Source organism: Rhincodon typus, chromosome 13 (genome assembly GCF_021869965.1).
Source record: "Rhincodon typus isolate 14 chromosome 13, sRhiTyp1.1, whole genome shotgun sequence".
Classification (NCBI taxonomy): Eukaryota; Metazoa; Chordata; class Chondrichthyes; order Orectolobiformes; family Rhincodontidae; genus Rhincodon; species Rhincodon typus.
The window spans coordinates 56,470,366-56,477,892 of NC_063344.1; positions in this window are offsets into that span (position 1 = coordinate 56,470,366).

Genomic DNA, 7,527 nt, shown 5'->3' on the forward strand with positions numbered 1-7,527 from the left:
GCAATAGCCTACCATGGGGAACCTTATCAAACGCTTTACTGAAATCCAAATACACCACATCAACCGCTTTACCCTCATCCACCTGTTTGGTCACCTTCTCGAAGAACTCAATAAGGTTTGTGAGGCACGACCTACCCTTCACAAAACCGTGTTGACTATCCCTAATCAAATTATTCCTTTCTAGATGATTATAAATCCTATCTCTTATAATCCTTTCCAACACTTTACCCACAACCAAAGTAAGGCTCACTGGTCTATAATTACCAGGGTTGTCTCTACTCCCCTTCTTGAACAAGGGGATAACATTTGCTAGTCTCCAGTCTTCTGGCACTATTCCTGAAGACAATGACGACATAAAGATCAAAGCCAAAGGCTCTGCAATCTCCTCTCTAGCTTCCCAGAGAATCCTAGGATAAATCCCATCCGGCCCAGGGGACTTATCTATTTTCACACCTTCCAGAATTGCTAACACCTCCTCCTTATGAACCTCAATCATTTCTAGTCTAATAGCCTGTATCTCAGTATTCTCCTCGACTACATTGTCTTTTTCCTGTGTGAATACTGACGAAAAATATTCATTTAGCACCTCTCCTATCTCTTCGGACTCCACGCACAACTTCCCACTACTGTCCTTGACCGGCCCCAATCTTACTCTAGTCGTTCTTTTATTCCTGACATACCTATAGTAAGCTTTAGGGTTTTCCTTGATCCTACCTGCTAAAGACTTCTCATGTCCCCTCCTGGCTCTTCTTAGCTCTCTCTTTAGGTCCTTCCTGGCTAACTTGTAACTCTCAAGCGCCCTAACTGAGCCTTCACGCCTCATCTCCACATAAGCCTCCTTCTTCCTCTTGACAAGAGATTCAACTTCTTTAGTAAACCACGGTTCCCTTGCTCGACCACTTCCTCACTGCCTGACAGGTACATACTTCAAGGACACGCAGTAGCTGTTCCTTGAACAAGCTCCACATTTCAATTGTGCCCAGCCCCTGCAGTTTCCTTCTCCATCCTATGCATCCTAAATCTTGCCTCATCGCCTCATAATTGCCTTTCCCTCAGCTATAACTCTTGCCCTGCGTTATATACCGATCCCTTTCCATCGCTAAAGTAAACGTAACCGAATTGTGGTCACTATCACCAAAGTGCTCACCTACCTCCAAATCTAACACCTGGCCTGGTTCATTACCCAGTACCAAATCCAATGTGGCCTCGCCTCTTGTTGGCCTATCTACATACTGTGTCAGGAAACCCTCCTGCACACATTGGACAAGAACTGACCCATCTGAAGTACTCGAACTATAGCGTTTCCAGTCAATATTTGGAAAGTTAAAGTCCCCCATAACAACTACCCTGTTACTTTCGCTCCTATCCAGAATCATCTTTGCAATCTTTTCCTCTACATCTCTGGAACTTTTCGGAGGCCTATAGAAAACCCCCAACAGGGTGACCTCTCCTTTCCTGGTTCTAACCTCAGCCCATACTACCTCAGTAGACGAGTTGTCATCAAATGTCCTTTCTGCCACCGTAATACTGTCCTTGACTAACAATGCCACACCTCCCCCTCTTTTACCACCTTCCCTGATCTTACTGAAACATCTAAACCCCGGAACCTGCAACAACCATTCCTGTCCCTGCTCTATCCATGTCTCCGAAATGGCCACAACATCGAAGTCCAACCCATGCTGCAAGTTCACCCACCTTATTCCGGATGCTCCTGGCATTGAAGTAGACACACTTCAAAGTAGACACACTTCAAACCACCTTCCTGCCTGCCGGTACATCTTCCTGGATGGTGCCTTCCTCCAAGTGACTTTCCTGGCTCCAAGTCGCAGTAGATAACAAGACTCCAATGGAGACATACCTCCAACCCATGCCATGCATGTAAAAGAGTGGGAGGTAGTCGTGTGGTAGTAATATCACTGAACTAGTAATCCAGAACCCCAGACAAATGTTCTGGGGACATAGATTTGAATCCCACGATAGTGTTTGTGAAATTTGAATTCAACAGAAATCTGGAATAAGAGCTAGTCCATTGGTGACCAAGTAACCTCAATTGATTGTTATAAAATCACATGTTTTCATGGAAGGAAATCTGCCATCCTTACCCTGATCTGGCCTACACATTACTCCAGACTCACAGCAATGTGGTTAATTCTTAACTGCCCTCTGGGCAATTGGGTATGTGCAGTAAATGCTGACCTAGCCAGAGGTGCACACCTCCATGGATGAATATTTTAAAAAGTGCCAGTTGAAGGGTCACCGATAACCAATTAGCATGTAGCTCTATCCTCTTGGAACAAAGCTGCCAGCCTATTGCTGCAGGGGGCCATACCACAGGTCCTGGCACTTGAGATAAATACAACCAGTAGAACAAACATTCATCAAGAAGTCACCTAGTGTCTTATTTCTTTACAAATATGAACATATGGTCATGAATTTAAATAGGAAAAAGAACAATCATTTGCCTTAATTAAATGCATCAATTAACAAGTTATGGTGGGTACCCTCCCTCCCTAACCCAGAGATGTTTCCACAAGGTATGCTATCACAGTTTGTGAAGCCTCGCATTGCAAGAAAGATTTTTAGCAATAGAAACAATTAATTTCTAGAGTTTTAGGTTGTGATGAGTCATATATTGCACTGAAAAGCACTGACATGTGCATACATAGAGACTGGCAGTTTTGCACAGTGATTCAAGTAATATTTTAATGTTATGGGTCAGTTTCATTACTATTTAATGAGAAGATCTGGAATTTTAATTGGATCTATTTTCCCTTCTAATGCTTAATGGCATGATGCACAGTCCATAACCTTTCCATATCCATTATGGTTACATGTAATGACTCAGAAGCTACATTAAGATGGCAAAATTAATCAAGCAATTTTGCAAACAGATAAAATTTGTGTGTCAATCATGAACGTTTTTAAAATATATGCATGTAATGGAGTTTTATTACAAACTTGTGAAAAAAAGATGTCAAAGGATATATGTCGTGTAAAATGTACTCCTTTCACCACGTTTCCAGGTTGTGTTGCATATCTTCAAGAATGCTTTGAGGGGTAATTGGGACAAACTCCAAAATAGAGTGTTGGTCTTGCAATGCACAATTCTCCCTGCCTGGTCAGTGTGATGAAGCCAACATGTCATCTTTGCACTGACTGATTATTACCATAATTGCTGCTGACTGCCAGCAGTAACTGCTGTTCAGAGGATAAATGCCTCAGTGGGAACCCAAAATTTTGAAAGACCCGAGTTGTTAAAGCTGGCTGACACTTCTTAAAGGGGATGTGCACTTTGATAGAGCAGGCACTGAAATTCCTTATCCAAGTTACTCTTATGTGGAAAAAGACCAAAGAAAAGCACTGCATGAAAAATGGGCAGCTTCAAGGTTCTCAGAAGTTGCACTGGAGGCATTGATGGAGGAACTGTAGAGAAGGGGAGAACAATGACAGCTTTATAACTCAGATTGCATTCTGCTCACTGATACACTTTGCTTTCATACAGGATAGGGATAATGGAGGCATGCAGGGGCAAACCTGCAGGGGTCATGTATGGCTGTATCCACTTACCCCTATGGCTGAGATAATGCTCACCATCATTAAGGCAGCTTTGGTTGAGGTGGTGGCCAGCAGAGAAGCTGAAAGATGTGAAGATGACTATGCTCATACCACACTTCCCCTCAACCCATATGCTGTTTTGAATTACAAACTGCAGATAGAGTAAGGATATGTTTCTCATTTCCCCCACCAAGATTTGCTTTACTACAACTTTGCCTCGGGTATTTCTCTTTTAAGATAGCCAATAATAGCAACTGGCGAGGCAGTGGTAGAATAACAAAGAAAAAATGGAAAACAAAATGAAATGTAAAATGGGGCAGCACAGTGGCTCAGTGGTTAGCACGGCTGCCTCACAGCACCAGGGATCAGCTTCAATTCCACCACTGGCTGACTGTGTGTTTGGAGTTTGCATGTTCTCCTCTTGACTGTTTGGGTTTCTGCCAAGAGCTCTGGTTTCCTGCTACAGTCCAAAGATGTGCAAGTTGGGTGGACTGACCATGATAAATTGTCCCATAGTGTTCAGGGATGTGCAGACAAGTGAGTTAACTATGGTAAATGTAGAGTGACATGGATTCTGGGTGGGATGTTCTTTGGGGGTTTGCTGAAGACTTGATGGGCTGAATGGCCTCTCTCTGCACTGTAGGGATTCTATAATAATTCTAGAAACAAGTAGTTAAGAAGTTATATGAAATACTTCCCTCGGCTTAAGCGATTCATACAAGAAGAAAGAATGGACTTGCTGGAGTTGTTTTCCTTAGAGAAGACACAGGGTGGTGGGATGAATCTGATTCAAGTGTATTAAGTTCTGAAGAGCATAGATAGGGTAAATAGGTAGAAACATCGCTCGTTTGCAGAGGAGTTAATTAACTAGGGGTCACAGTTTTAAGGCCCCAGAGGGTTAGAGGGGAGCAGGAAGTTTAGAGGAAATTTGAGATAAATGTTTTCACCTTGTAGGTTGTGGCTATCTAGAACTCACTGACTGAAACGGTGCTAGAGGCTGGAACCCTCAAAATATTTAAAAACAATTTAAGTGAGCACTTGAAACGCCACAGCATACAAGGCTATGGGGAAAGTATTGGAAAATAGAGTTAGAATAGGTGAATGTTTGATGACTGGCTCACATGATGGGTTCTTTCCATGCTGTGAAAACAATGACTATGACTGAGTGACTAAGGATGACTTCACTTGTTTTCATATTCATTGCCTCCAGTTCGGATATAGACACTGCACATAATTTAGAAGGTACCTCAAAGGTCAATCTGCACATAGTGAGACATGGGTCATGTATCACATGCTGCCAGAATGAGGAACAAATGTTGTAAAGCTGATAGCTCATCACAGGGTGAGGTTGTGCAGGTTCTCACAGAAGTAGTTCATGAAGGCTCACAGAGTGAGTTCAATGGGGCAGCCTACCAGAGAATGCTAATAGGCAGGCCCGATGAAATACTTGGTACATTGGCAGGCCAGTCGGAGAGCCGGAGATTACTGCTTTGGAATATGGAGGCAATCAGTACCAACCTTATGCAGCGTTTTGAGCAAAAGGTCCATGATTATTTGGTAGCTAACTGACCATGACATTGTGGTACACGAAGCCATTCAAGTGGGTGAAGCAAAAAGGAATGTAGTGCTAATAACGAATAGTAAAGTGAGGAGCATTGCTTTTGCAGGTAAGATTGAGAGTTCAGAGGGCTACTGTGCCTGTCCAGTGCCAGGGCTAGGGATGTCTGCTAGGTCTGGGGAGTAACTTACAATGGAAGGGGGAGGCTAAGTTATTATGGTCTGTGTGGGTACCAATGACATAAGCTGAGCAAAAGAGGTTCTGCAATGACAGTATGAAGAGTGAGGCACCAAATTAAGAAACAGAGCCTCAAATATTATAATCTTCAGATTACCATCTAAATTATGGAAAATTGGCATTGGGAAAATAAGATTTGAGAAATGAATGTATGACTAGAAAGCCTGGGGTGACGGAAGTGGGTTCCAGTTTTTGAGGCACTAGCACCAGGAACTGGATAAGTTTGAGCATTATCATTGGTACACATGACACTGGAACCTGTGATGGAACCAGCGTTCTAGCGAGCCACATACAAGGTAAGTAGAGAGGAATTTAAACTAAATAATGGAGACAAGGGATCAATTTATGAAGATGCAGTAATATCAAAGCCTAGAGATAAAGAAAGAGAGACAAAAGGTACTTCTATGGAAAATGATAAACTGACTCTGATAGAACGCATCAGAGGACACATGAAAGAGTAAATCGAAGCGTAGATAAGGCTCGACATTACAAAAACATAAAGAAAAAGGACAAAATTAAAAGCTCAATATCTAGATGAATGTAGCATTTGAAACAGGATAGATGGATGGCTATCATGAAAAGAAATAAACAGGTATGATTAATAGTCATCACAGACACATGGTTGCAAGATCACATGGATTGGAGCCTCAATGTTGGAGGGTAGATGTCATTTAGGATGGACAGGAGGTTACACAATAACATTAGTGGGTTGGCTGTGTTAATTAATAATTGCATTGGCACAATACAAAGGGATAACCCAAGCTCAGGAAGCCAAGATGTAGAAGTGGTTTTGGTAGAGGGGAGAAATGATAAAAGGCAAGAAGTCAACCAAAATTTGCTGGAGGAACTCAGCATGTCTGACAGCATATATGAAGAGAGAAACAGGGCTAACATCTTGAGTCCAATATGAATATTTCTGAACTGAGGGGTGCTGAAAAATGATACTCTTTATGCTGTTGACTAAGGGGGAGGAGGAACAATTGGTCAGATAGTGAGGGTGCCCAGAGCAAAAGGGAATGTCAAAGATAGTGAGGGAATGTTATAAGAATGGATATTAATGGCATTAATGACAGATGATAATTGTCATGGTTACCATTAATATCTACTTTTCATCTATATTTCTCCTCAACTACTGTTATTATTCCCTTTGCCTCTTGATGTGGACATCCTCGCCATCTGTTCCACTTGCTCCTCCTCCCAATTTTTCAAAAGCATGAAAATCATTTTCCAACCTCCTTCCTTCCCAAGGAAGAGTCATTTTGGATGTGAAATGTTAACTCAGTTTTTCACCTCAGAAATATTGCCAGACTTGCCGAGTTTCTCTGGCATTTTGTTTTGATTTCAGATCTCCAGCATTTGTAGCACCTCACTTTATTTCAGGCAAGGAGACCTTTGTAGGTGTGGTGTCCAAGGCCAAGACCAGTAACCACAAGATATGATGGAGTGTAAAGACAAAAAAGTGGGAGCTTGTCAGAAAAAGGTTCAGTGATAATATTGGGGAGTTTTATTCTAAATATGGACTGGAAAAATCAAATGAGTTAAGGTAGCCAAACTGAGGAGGTTACAAAATGTTATCAAGATAATTTCTTAGAATAGCATGTTCTTTAGCTAACCAGACAGCAGTCAATACTAGACCTGGTAGTGTGCAATAAGATAGAATTAATTAATGACTTTATATTGAAGTGCCCCTAGAGATCATATGATTGAATAATATGATTAAACATTTACATTCAGTTTGAGAGACCAAATAATGTGTCCAAGATTAATATTTTAAACTTACATCAGGGTAATTTTGGGCAGAATCTTATAGATCCCTGCATGATAATGAGCAATGGTAAAACAAAATCTAAGAGAATCATGTGAGAAGTGTCAAAAACAACTAGCTGCATTTTCCAACAGAGTTCCAAATGTCAAGGTGGGTTTCTTGCTAAGGAGCGGCAAGAGGCCTATTGTAGTGATTGGAATCAGGTTCACCTTGTTGACTACAAGGTTGTTGATTGGGTTGTTAACCTGGGCCAATCAGGAAATTCCTGGCAGATCAATATAACCAGGAGATTAGAATCTCACCAGTCCAGGGGACTGACTCCAAGCTGGCTGGCCATGTCTAGTGTACTGTTCACAAGTAAATAAAGGATGACAGGATGACAGGATGACAGGATGACAGGATGACAGGATGA